A 13887-nucleotide genomic window follows, 5' to 3' on the forward strand; every position below is an offset into this window, starting at 1 on the left:
AAATTTTATGATACTTTCAAATTTATATTTTATTAAAAAATAAAAAATTATCGTTTTTTAGTATCACATAAAATCATATTATAACATCGATAAAAACAGAATAAAATGAAACTTTAAAGTCAAGATGTATATCGTTACATTACACGAGTACCTTCTAATTATCAATAAAATAGATAACGAAAATCAAATGATGAAATTAATTAAATAAAATTGAAGTAAGGAAACGACGACGTATCATTTGAAACCCTAGAAGTAAGGCATGTTATAAATATGTTGAGCATACGACTGTTATATCTCGCAGCCGCACCTCTCCTCCTTTTCCATACGAACTCAAATCTCAGCGATTCTGTATGTGAAGATGGCACGACATAGCCCCTTGCAACTTGAAGCTCATAGTTGTGAGGAAAAATTCGAGATCCAAGGGTATTATTTGTGCTAAATCGAATTTAGTTTTTGGCAAAACATCTTCACCGTAGCCAATGATATGCTCTTCGATTCTGTTTTGCCAAAATCACAATTAATTCCCTCTCTTTTTGTTGTTAGATCTTGAAATTAGGAAGCAAATTCAAAATGATGAAAACTATACTCTGAATTTTTATTGTTGAATTCATTCTAATACCTTCAAAGTTCTCTGATTGTTTTGCTTCCCATTTTTGAATCCCAGTGACTTTCGATTAACTTGTTCCGTAGATTGTTGTCCGTTTGCTTCGAGGATCAACCATTCTTTTCAATATCTTTATTTTTTAATTTTGAACAATATATTGTTTTTGAAATCTGAATGGTTACGAGATTTGTTTAGGTTCATCCTTTGCAGGAACAATCGCAATTATTTTGTATCAATTGATTTGATTAATTATTGTTGATGATTCCTTTCTATGTGAGAAATACTCGAAACGTTGAAGTGATTATGTTCAAAATTTACATATATGTGTTAAGAAAGTTGTTTTATGGTAGCATTTGTGGGCACCTATTTTCATAATCTGATGTGAATCGTAGTGATCAGATTATACGAGCATGGTGCAAAATGGAAATGTTTTTTTTCTGGTTGATTGTTGTTTTGACTCGTCTATGTCAAATTGATGATTCTTGAAGAAAAGTATATTTTTCGACCTCAAATTTACCCATGAATCTGCTCTTTTTCTAATCTTTCTGTCATAGCTGCCGACTACCGATTCAACAAGCATTCTCAAAACTCAGTGATTCTGTAATAATGGCAAGACATAGTTCCTTGCAACTTGAAGCTCATAGTTGTAAAGGAAAAACTCGAGATCAACGTGTATTATATTATCTGTGTTAAATCGAATTTAGTTTTTGGGAAAACATCTTCGTATATTATGCTGTTCAATTCTGTTTTGTCAAAATCACAATTAATTCCCTCTTTTTGTTCCAGGATTTGATTAATTCTGATAGATGATTTCTTTTTATGTGAAGAATTTTCATCTTATTTTCTTCAAGAAAGTTGATGTTCTTCTGGTGTGACTCTTGGGGGGGTGTTTGGGATTTCATAACTTAATAAGTTTTTCGGTTGTAACCGGTAACAAGTATTTTTGAGTGTTTAGATAAACAACTTATATCGATGTCAAACTGGTAATAAGAAATATTTGAAGAAGTTAAATCATTCTAATTTATAGTAAGTTGATAAAGATTTTTATAGAAAAGATAATTTTTGAATAAAAAGATAGTTTGTTATAAAGTAGATTAAACTCTAGGAACTATATATATTTTGTTAAAAAATGTAATCTCTATATGGTTATATTTGTATAGCTTAATGTTAAACTTGGACTAAAACTCAAGACTGATGAGTAATTTTTTATGGTAATTAATTCGTGAATGATATAACTTGTTATGTTAATGTATGATAAGGTTATAATTTTTAAAGTTAATGATAAACGAGACTTCTCAATACAAATTAAACAACAATGGAGATATTTATGATCAATGATTCATTTATTATATGATCTAAATATTAATTCAAGATTATAAGATTGAAGTTATGTATTTATTAATAGAATAAATTGCATAAAAACGTAACTTACTTTTATATGAATATGATTCATTTAAATTTTTTATTTTGGTATACAAGATGTGATATTTTAAACCTTTTAAGTATCCATTTTTGTAAATTAAGGGATATTTGTCTTTTTATTACTTTTTAATTTTCTTTATAAAATAATATATTATATTATATTAATCTTTTATTTTATAATTGCCACTCGTACAAGTATTTCAAGCGTCAAAACATCAACTCTAATTTTTGTTTTATCATAACAGCCATCAACAGGGGTCCTCAAAAGTCTGATCAACCTGATTAACCCTATCAACCCAACTCAACGTGAAATAATCTAACTCGAAGCAACTCGATGTCTAATCGAGCTGTAAAATTGTCAAACCGTAGGTATCGAGTTGATATTGGGTTACTATTATTTGAATCCAATTCAACCCAACTCGATAAACTCGATATCCTTTTATTTATTCGATTTATTATGATTGTTGAATTTCTATTAATATATACATTAGACAATTACACTATCATGTATGTTTTTCATATACACATATTTTCAATCTATTCACATCTCTATATAACTCATTCATGCATAGGTTCGGTAACTGTGAACATATATATGTAAATTGAGAAAGTTAACTAAATGTGATATACGTAAGAAATATGGATATATTGTATCAAATGGTTGATGATGAAAAAGAAACTATGAGTAGACAAATAACATATTCAAGGTTAGAAGAATATTTTAATGTACCATAGTATCAATCCAACCAACCCGTACGGGTTGGGTTGCACTTTGGTTTGAGATGGGTTGGGTTAAAATTTTTCCAAACCGCAAGCATTGTATTGGGTTGTTCAAATATCTTCAACCCGATCAATCCAACCCATGAGCACCCCTAGCCACCACTCCTCACCTGCGGTGACCTCCGTCAACTCTAATTCAAGTGTTCCTTTTAAAACACCCCAATTTCTAGTAACCTTTTTCCAAATACCCATATATTTGAAAAGAACTCTCAAAGCAACATTATCATCATCAAATTAGCGGTTGTGTTCCCAAATTTAAATAAGTGTTTCTTTTATATAGAAATTGTTGTTTATAATATATTTCTAGATAAATATATACATTTTTATTTGGTAATTTTGATTTTAACAAAGATATGACAAAATTTGACATGTACTGATATTTGGTTTTTTAAAGCCGCAACTTCATTAAAATAACAGCTAAAACGAAGACATAGAAACAACTTTCTGCAAGATGCAGAACGCAAATTGTAAGAAACAACAAAAAGCACAACTTTGACCCTCGAGCTACCTAAAAAATTACCCTCATTGCAACACCAGTCAAGAGTAACTAAAATGTTTCAACACAATTAGATGAAGATACGAAACAAAATGAATATCTAAAGGCATATCACAATTTGGAGGTGGCTGACCAGAAAACACCACCTTGTTACGTGTAATCCAACTTACATACATGGCAGTCCACAAACCGGTTAATAGAAACTCTTTGAATAAGAAGATATTGAGGGATGATTCTCCATGGAAGATACATCCTAAACTGAATCCAAATTGAAGGAAGTTAAACAACAACTTTTGCCCATACGTCGGAGACTTGCTTAACGGACCAAACAAAGATCAACAGTTTCGACTTCATCCCCACATCAGGGACACAAAGGACGAGTGATGGTCAAACCAATACAACCCAACACAGAACAAACTACAATCCTGCATTGCCGTAGTCCCCACATGAATATGCAAACTTTTTTTGGGGACAAACTTGCCCTATTAAATTTCGAAAAAGAAAGGTTTTTTTTTTGTTAATTTTAGAATTTTACATTTTAATATTATAAAGATTAAAAATAAAAGAGTTTTTAATAATTTTGTATTTCAACAAAAAGTATGTAAATTTTATTGAAGTTGTGTACACACTAATATCAACTTATTTGATTATTTATTAGTTTTTTGAATTTATTATGTATCGATATCAAACTTTGTAATTTTAATTATATTTTATTTGAACATTTAAATGTTTGCAAATTTTACTTTGTGTAGTTAAAAAGTAAAAACTCTTAATTATCATGTATTAAATGAAAACTTAAAGTGTCACTCAAAATTTGAATAAAATAACAAGTTCTCGAGGTGGACTCAATTTTTTTGGATGGTGCCAAAAATTTGACTATAAAACAAGCTTATTGAAATATTTCATTGATCAGTTTGCTTTTTTTCCCGTGTTCAAGTCCAAGGTATAAATTTTTTATAAAAGACAAAAAAACGCCAAACTTTAAGTTGACACTAGTGGGACTCGAAACCGATGTTTTCGTATAAACTAAGCTACATTTACCAACGGGTTGGGATATTTGCATCCCTACATATATGTTAAAGACACTTATCCCTCTCTACTATTCATTATTACTCAATGAACGTATCATCATCTAACTTTATTAATTTGCACTTTAATTATTTTTATTATTTTATGTTCGATTAATATATAATATAAATAAAAATTATAATTAATATAGATTAATAATAATTATTATTATTAATTAATTAAAAAAACAAAACAAAAAAGTAAAAGAGAAAGAAGCACAAAAGAGAGAGAAGTAAAATGATGTCATTTTTCAAACTTTTATTTATTTAATATTATTTATCAGATCTTTTTGAACTTTTTAATAAATAGAAGGTGCAAAGATATTTACGTTTGACCATGGCTGCAATGAAAATTATATGCTAAAAAAACAACATGAAATGTTAATTCATCAAATATAGATTTAAATTTTCACGACACATTTCATATTAGAGTATATGAAAATTAATCCAAGGACAAAAAACGACAAAATATTAGATTGAAGTTCTTAAATTCATTTCTTTAAGAAAAGTTATCAGCACAAAAATACATAAACAACCTTACCAAAAAAGTCAATTAAACTGACATTGCATCATTGTCCAAAATAACCCTTCATTAAATTTGATCTTGAAGCAAAAGCTTGTGGCCAATCTTGTATGAAGCATAAGAATACTCCACTTGGTTTTCATTTAGCACTCTTGCCTCCCAATTGCTCATGCAAACATGCTTTGGCTTCTTCATGTAAACCCCCACCACCTCCGTTGCAAGATCCTTCAAACCCGGCCGACGAAACCTTCCCGGCCACATGGTCTATGCCACCTCCCGAATATCTGCACTTTTAGAACAATTCAACCCGTATTCGTTCTTAAGCTTCAAAATATCCTCATCCACTTCAATTCCCACAAAAGTAAACTTGGGGTCAAGGAGAAACATTTTCTAGGATTCTGGGATTTCGTCCATGTAGAAGAGTTGAAGGATTAGGCACTTGGTGTCGATGCAGAGTTGAAGGGTGGCAGATTTATTGCTCATGGATCGGATTAGGTGGGGCCGCCATTCGACGTCCAAGCCCACCACCACCGTTGGGTGGTCGGCGTGGAGCGTAAGGAGTTCGTCCATCCATTCATCAGTGATGGCCGCTTTGTTGGTGACGGTTGTCTCGATTGTTTTGCCGTCGTAGTTAACATGATCTTGGAGGATGTTGAGTCGTAGGTTATGGTTGGGTTGGTGCTGCGGAAAGCCATGGGGAAGGAAGGCAATTTAGCAGATTCAATTGAGTGTAGAAGGCAAGTCATATTATAGCCATCTTGTAACTCACATGCATGACCTTTGGACTTCATGATCATGAATCCTTTTAGTTTATAAAGTTTTAGACCATTTGAATTCCAATGGAATATGAAGAATGAATTGGAACGGTAAATTTTGTGTAATTAAATTTCATTCCTGTTTGGTTTGCGTATGAAATGAAATTGAATTCTATAAGAAAAATATAATATATTATTTTTTCTTTTGCTTTCTGAAAATGGTCAATTACCACCATGTCTGAGATTTGAAAATGTAACTTAGCATCTCCCATATATATTTTTTTAAAGGGTAAAATGTTACAAAATAATAATATAAATTTATTTATTATAGCATTGTACTTCCAGATTTTTTTATTAAAACAATTTACTTTCAATCTATTTTTTATTAGAATATTAAACTTTGAAAAATTTACTCATTGTAGCATTAGTTAACCTTTTGATTTAAATTTACTCATTATATTAGGTTTTTATGCCACCTCATTGTCCATAGGTTGTCCACATGTACTATCGTAATGTGAATTTCTTATTACAACATTGTACTTTCAAAATTATTATATTATAACATCTACTAGTTCTTATTAAACAGTGTACTTTTAATTTTAATATTTAGATATTTTACATGTTATTTAATAAATATAAAATTCTAAATTATTAATTAATATACCAATATTAATAAAAGTAGTAGAAGACAAATTATCTCGCTAATATTTTTAAAACAATATGTGTTTTTTGAAAATAGGAAAAAAATGTTCCTTCTTTACCAAAAAAATATTATCTTTTAAAGAATCTATTATATTTGTTAAAAAAAATTTACTTGACGTATAAATATATTAAATTAATTAGATTTTTTAAATTATTTATTAATATAACAATATTAAAAAATTGTAGAACACAATTTATTTCATTAACATTTTAGAAAGAACTTTAAATGACATGTATTTTTTTGTACAACATAAAAAAAGAAGTGTTACTTTTTTTACAAACAAAATGTATCTCGAAAATAATATAGCATATTTATCTAAGAAATATTCTACTATAGATTATTTAATTTGGATGCAACTTAAAAGAAAAAGTCAAAAAAAATGAATGTTTTTCTTAAATCATAACAATGAAAAATGAAAATCACTAATAATAATTTGAAATAGATTTTTATTTTTACTTTAATTAAGTCATCAAAATGAAGTGTCATCCACATCATTTCATTACTGTCACACAAGCAAAAAAAAGTCAATGGGTTAATCGGTTTAAAAAGTTACATGTTATAAATTGTTATAATGGATAAAATTTTTAAAGTGCGAGGTCTTAATAAAAAATCATTTGAAATTATGTTACTGTAATAAAGAAAAACAAAACTAGAATGCTATCATAAAAAAATTTATGAAAATAAGTTTTTATTTCATGCATTTAACTCTTTTTTTAAATGATGAAATTAGTATAATATTTTTGTTCCAACCGATATTACTATGAGAAATAATTTTACATTATATTTTTATTAATAAAAAACTTTAAAACTAAATATTTTAAGATACTGTAAAGGATTTCACTGTTAAACAAGCACATTCAGTTAAGAATTATGTCGAGTTAATGGTCGTTTACCAAANATATTTTAAAAAAATATATTTAAATAATATAGTGGATGCATAATTTCTAAAATAAAGATGTTGAATTTATACTTTTTTAAGATTTTGTATCTAAAACAAATTTTAGAGATCAATGTCTTATAAATATTCTTAGATTAGGAGGAAAGAGGAAAGTATTTGAATATGTTGAAGCTACACACTTCATTACATTTTCCAAACTAACAGAGAATGACATGTCATTTAAAAAAGGAAACAGTTATGTTGATTTTTCTTAAAAATTATTATTAAAAAACGATTCTATTAGTTTTAATTACGATTTCATAGGGAGAAAATGGTTATGACTAAAATCATGAATATAATTATCTCTCTTATTTGATTTCACCATTTTAATTGTATATAATATTCCAATTGAATATTTGATGGTCCACACACACATTAGAGAGAGGAATTTCTTTTTTCAAGAAATAAATCCGGTTCTTCAAACATATGTTAGTGGATCCCATCGCAATATTTAACATAAATATGAAGTAAACAACCTTAAGTTACCCAACACGCTTCTTTCCAATTAATCCAACCATTTAGCAACGGTTAATATGTATATAATGAGATAATCTTGATGTTTCCATATTAAATAAAATAAACAAAACCTGAATATATATATATATATATATATATATACATATGGAATGTATTTGAACTAAAACAAATGATGAGAAGTATATCTTGAAGATTGATTTAATGAAGCCAATGTAGAGTTGTGCACTTTCATTGTAATCGATTCCAGTTGTAGCAATTAGATTTGGAAACTTGGAGATTGTTATCTCTTCTTTCTAATATTTCTTGCGCTAATTCATCCTCATCATATACATACTCTCTCTCTCTCTCTCTTATATCTTATATATATATACCCACAATTACAAACACCTCCCCATCAATCATCATCCACCATATCAAAACTAATTTCTTCTTCACTTTCAGTCTCTGTTCTTCATTCATGAAACCAAACCAGTCAAGCATGGATGATCAGAATGAGGATCCTCTTGAACTCAAGTTGATGCTGCAAGTTCAACCTCCAAAGACTCCTCTTGCTGTTAAGGCCACCGGCAGATATGTGATGACCGAAGAGGACAAATACTATCTGCAAAAGATTAATGAATTGGTGCAACACAAGATGCAACTCTTTGCTCGTCAGGACCAGGCCTCATCGTCTCATCATCACCAACTCACCAACAAACCTGTGAAAAAGCGTCCACTTTCGTCCATAGATGAGAACAAGAAGAGGATGAAGATTCAAGATAAAAAGATGCATGTCCGTTCCCCGGCCATTCGCAACAACACAACAGAGCGTCTGAAAGGGTTCATCACCGGAGAGATGAAAGGTTCCTACTTGAAACTGGTGATCCAGAAAATCTTGTATGCCACCGATCTTGCAAAAAACCAAAACAGGTTAAGCATGCCGATGAACCAACTGGAGACACTTGACTTCTTGACAACCGATGAGAAACAATTGCTGGATAGATATGGTGAGTTTAAGGTACCACTGCTGGGGCCGACRCTGCAAATGCACACGAACCCGATGACGTTGAGGATGTGGCACTTGAAAACCACGAGCAATTACGTTCTGAAGACCAACTGGAATGAGTTCGTGGAGAAGAACAAGGAGTATCTGACARTAAACACCATGGTACAGGTGTGGTCGTTTCGTAGAGAGGAGAAGCTGTGTTTTGCCATTGCATGCGTGTAATCAATAACTCTTAAATATGATGAAGGAGTAGTGTAAGGTATATGTATGGGGTTGTTTTAAAGATTCTGTTTTGATTTGATTGCTATGGTTTCAAGCGGCTCATGATTTGATTTAAGTGTGTTGCATAAATATATATTAGTATTAGTATTAGTATATACACATCAGTGGAATCCAACATCTACTGTTTSTTGAGGAAAATTTTATGGGGACTTCCCCTTTGATTGATGATCCAGAAACCATGCTCTTGTGTGTATGCATAGGGTGTTTTGGTATCATACATATAATGTGTTTTAATTTAAGTGAAACCCTATGGAAGATCTTGCCACCAAGAAGGTTCTAGATGTCTTGCACACGTGCTTCCATTCTTTGCACCATGATTACTAGACCCAAACACTCTTGGTCGTTTTAATTCATAACGATTTGATTATTAGAATCATATCATACATGAAAGATTTACCAATTAATTTATGTCATATATATATATATATATGAAAGCACGATGAAACTAGTTCACTAAAGGCTACCAGGTGGATCATCAACTAAAAGTATGGATTAACATTTTAAGATAAAAACATTCTAATAAGTAATAACAAACAAGATGAAACTACATAAACACATAAGACTCAAAAAGCCCAGGGCTAAAAATCCAACTGGGCCAAAGTTTTTTCAACAGCCCGGTTTGAAAACGTTCGATCAAACCTATTTGTTAATGTTAAACTTGGACTAAAATTGTAGACTAATAGTAATTTTTGAAGGTAATTAATTCGTGAATGATATAAACTTGTTATGTTAATGTAAAAAAAAAACCTACTTTGGTGTTAATTCATATTTTAGATAGCGCAGTTTTAAAACCTTTATTTTATTACATGTGATATCTTAACATTTAATTGCTTATTTCTTTAAATTAAGGGCATTTTTGTCTTTTTATTAGTTTTTAATTTTTTATAAAAATAGTATTATTTTATATTAATTATTTATTGTATAATTGCCTACAGCATTGGTACAAGTATTTCAAGCGTGAAAACATCAACTCTTAACTTTTGTTTCTTCACAACAGCCGCCACTCCTCACGGGGGTGACCTCAGTCAACTCTAATTCAAGTGTTCACTTTTAAAACACTCTTGTTTCAACCCTTTTTTTTTCAAATGGTTAAATTGCAAGAAAAAGTAAAATGTTTTAACCTTACTTCTAATTTAAATAATATATTTCAAAACTTTTATTTCATTAACTAAGATGTAAAATTTTAAACATTTAGGTACTCGGGTAACTGATTGAAGACTAATTTTATATTAAAGAAAATTTGTATCACTAACCATGTCAACAAATAATACTGAGTTGAATATCACATTATTCGTCATATCAGCATGATAACCGATTAATGATTCAACTTGTTGTCTGGATGCTTAAATGTTTAAAATTTTATATCTTAGGTACCAAAATGAAAGTTTTGAAAATATATTATCCAAAATAAGAATAAAGTTAAATTACGTTTTTTATGCAATTTGCACTTTCCAAATACCCCTGTATTTGAGAAGAACTCTCAACGGCAACATTATCATCATCAAGTTAGCAGTTATTCCCAAATTTAAATTAGTGTTGCTTTTATATAGAAATTGTTATTTACAATATACTTCTAGATAGATGTATACATTTTTATATGGCAACTCTGATTTTAACAGAGATATGACAAATTTCGACATGTATTGAATTTTGGTTTTTTAAAGCCACAACTTCATAAAACAAAAAAAAAAAAAAAGGTTTAATAGCGGGGACCTCATGGCCCCGTGGTCCACATTTGTGAACCCTACCTGCCCTACCTCTATAGGCAAGCACCGGAAAAGACATCATGTCCTCCCTTGGAATTGAACCCGGGTGGGCAATCAACCCAGGGCAAGCTAAAACAAAAGCTAAAAGGAAAACATAGAAACAACTTTATGCAAGATGCATAAAGCAAATCATAAAGAAACAACAAAACACACAACTTCGACCCTCGAGCTACCTAAAAAAATTACCCTCCTGGGTTGCAACACCAATTTGGTCAAGAGTAACTAAAATGTTTAACACAATTAGTTAATCAAAGATATGAAAGAAATTGAATATCTAAAGTCATATCATAGTTTGGAGAGGTGGTCAACCAGAAAACACCACCTTGTTACGTGAAGTCCAACTTACATACATGGCAATCCACAAAACGCTTAACAGAAACTCTTTGAAGAAGAAGATATCGAGGGATGATCCTACATAAAAAAAATACATCTGAAACCGAGTCCAAATTGAAGGAAGCTAAATGCCACCACCTCAACAACTTTGCCCATACGTCGAAGACCTGGTTACAATGGACCAAACAAAGATCAACAGTTTCGACTTCATCCCCACATCAGGGACACAAAGGAAGAGTGAAGTTCAAAACCAAGACGATCCAACACCGAACGGATTGCAATCCTGTCTTGCCTTATTCGCCACATGAATATGCACTATTAAATTTCGAAAAATAAAATAAATTAAAAAAGAAAGAGGCTCTTTTTGTTGTTTTGTAGAATTTTACTTCTAATATGATAAAGATTAAAAACAAAATAGAGATTTTAATAATTTTGTATTTCAACAAATTCAATAAAAAGTATGTAAATTTTATTGGTTCAACATATAGGAAGTTATGTACAGTATAAACTTATTTGATTATTTATTAATTTTTGAATTTATTATGCATAAATATTAAACTTTGTAATTTTAAATATATTTTATTAGAATATTTAAATGTTTGCAAATTTTACTTTTTGTAGTTAAAGGGTAAAAACTCTTGATTATATATCACGTGTTAAATGAAAACTTAAGCTAGTGGGACTCGAAACCGAGGTTTTCGTACAAACTAATACATTTACCAACAGGTGGGATATTTGCATCTCTACCTATATGTTAAAGACACTCATCCCTGCCTACTATTCATTATAACTTAATGATTATATCATCATCCAACTTTATTTGTATTTTAATTATTTTTATTATTGATAATATTTTTTTTCATTTAATCAAACTCTTATTACTATTATTATTATTGCAAAAATGGAATATTTTTTTTTGTATTAATATATAAGATAAGAAAAAAACATATTGTTTTTTAAATAAGAATACAAATATAAAAATAATAATAAAAGTAAATTATTTTATTTTATATCCCTAAATTTCTTTTAATTTAAAATTTTCAATATTAACATCACTTTATATTAATTATAATATAATAGCACTTTTTTATATATATTTTTATTACAATAATATTGTTTTTTATAAATAAAACATAATAATTTATATTTGAATTTTTAATAAAAAACGATAAGTTATTGCTTGAATTTTAAATATTGCTGAAAAGTTTATATATTATTTTCATTATTTCTAAATTTTAACTAATTCGTTATTTTTAAGTTTTAAAATTGAAAAAAGATGATTTATCATTTTCTAAAAATTGTGGAAGGATTAATGATATATCCTAAGAAAATGTAGATAAAATGAGAACAAAGACTAGTATATGAGTTTATAAAGTTTTTATTTGACTTTTATAGACAAACGATACAACTATATACATATAATTAAGATTTATAAAATTACAAAATAAATAATATATTTTTCTTAGAAATAACAAGGCATATTGTTTTTATAGTTAATTGATTTAAGTTTGACTATGGTTGCAATGAAAATCATCCATGCTAAAAAAATCAACATGAAGTGTCATAATTCATCAAATATAGATTTAAATTTTCATACGACACATTTCATATTAGAGTATATGAAATATAATCCAAGCACACAAAACGACAAAATATTAGATTTAAGTTTTCAAATTCATTTCTTTAGAAAACATACGAAGTTTTGAACAAAACAATACATAAGCAACCTTACCAAAAAAGTCAATTAAACTAAGATTGCATCGTTGTCCAGAACAACCCTTCATTAAATTTGATCTTGAAGCAAAAGCTTGTGACCAATCTTGTATGAAGCATAAGCATCAATACATGCATACTCCACTTGGTTTTCATTAAGCACTCTTGCCTCCCAATTGCTCATGCAAACATGCTTTGGCTTCTTCATGTAAAGCCCCACCACCTCCGTCGCAAGATCCTTCAAACCCTTCCCGGCCACATGGTCTTTGCCACCTCCCGAATATCTGCACTTTTAGAACAATCCAACCCGTATTCGTTCTTAAGCTTCAAAATGTCCTCATCCACTTCAATTCCCACAAAAGTAAACTTGGGGTTTAGGAGAAACATTTTCAGGGATTCTGGGATTTCGTCCATATAGAAGAGCTGAAGGATTAGGCACTTGGTGTCGATGCAGAGTTGAAGGGTGGCGGATTTATTGCTCATGGATCGGATTTGGTGGGGCCGCCATTAATTCGACGTCCAAGCCCACCACCACCATTGGTTGGTCGGCGTGGAGCGAAAGGAGTTCGTCCACCCATTCATCAGCGATGGCAGCTTTGGTGGTGACGGTTGTCTCGATTGTTTTGGCGTCGTAGTTAACATGATACTTGGAGGATGTTGAGTCGTAGGTTATGGTTGGGTTGGTGTTGCGGAAAGCCATGGGGAAGGAAGGCAATTTAGCAGATTGAATTGAGTGTAGAAGGCAAGTCATATTATAGTCATCTTGTAACTCACATGCATGACCTTTGGACTTCATGATGAATCCTTTTGGTTAATAAAGTTTTAGCCCTTTGAATTCCAATGGAATATGAATGAATTGGAACGGTAAATTTTGTGTAATTAAGTTTCATTCCTGTTTGGTTTGCGTATGAAATGAAATTGAATTCTATAGATTGCATCAATTCCATCACAATTTAATTTCATGCCTACCAATTTAAAAATGTACTCTAAATCTTATCTTTTTATATGATATTTTTTTTTCCTATAATATATTATGATGTTAAT

At 29.9% G+C, this 13887-nt stretch overlaps 1 non-coding gene and 2 pseudogenes across 1 annotated transcript; 1 reads left to right on the forward strand and 2 right to left on the reverse strand.

Moving 5' to 3' along the window:
• The first annotated feature begins 564 nt into the window (after nucleotides 1-564).
• LOC112523971 lies at nucleotides 565-640 on the forward strand. Its single transcript, XR_003070304.1, has one exon. It is a non-coding gene; the product is annotated as a small nucleolar RNA R160 (small nucleolar RNA).
• A 4321-nt stretch (nucleotides 641-4961) lies between these two features.
• Nucleotides 4962-5587, reverse strand: LOC112522786 (annotated as a pseudogene).
• Nucleotides 5588-12913: 7326 nt separating this feature from the next.
• Nucleotides 12914-13543, reverse strand: LOC112522788 (annotated as a pseudogene).
• Nucleotides 13544-13887: the final 344 nt, after the last annotated feature.

The sequence above is a fragment of the Cynara cardunculus genome (assembly GCF_001531365.2).
Source record: "Cynara cardunculus var. scolymus isolate 2C chromosome LG 12, CcrdV1, whole genome shotgun sequence".
Classification (NCBI taxonomy): Eukaryota; Viridiplantae; Streptophyta; class Magnoliopsida; order Asterales; family Asteraceae; genus Cynara; species Cynara cardunculus.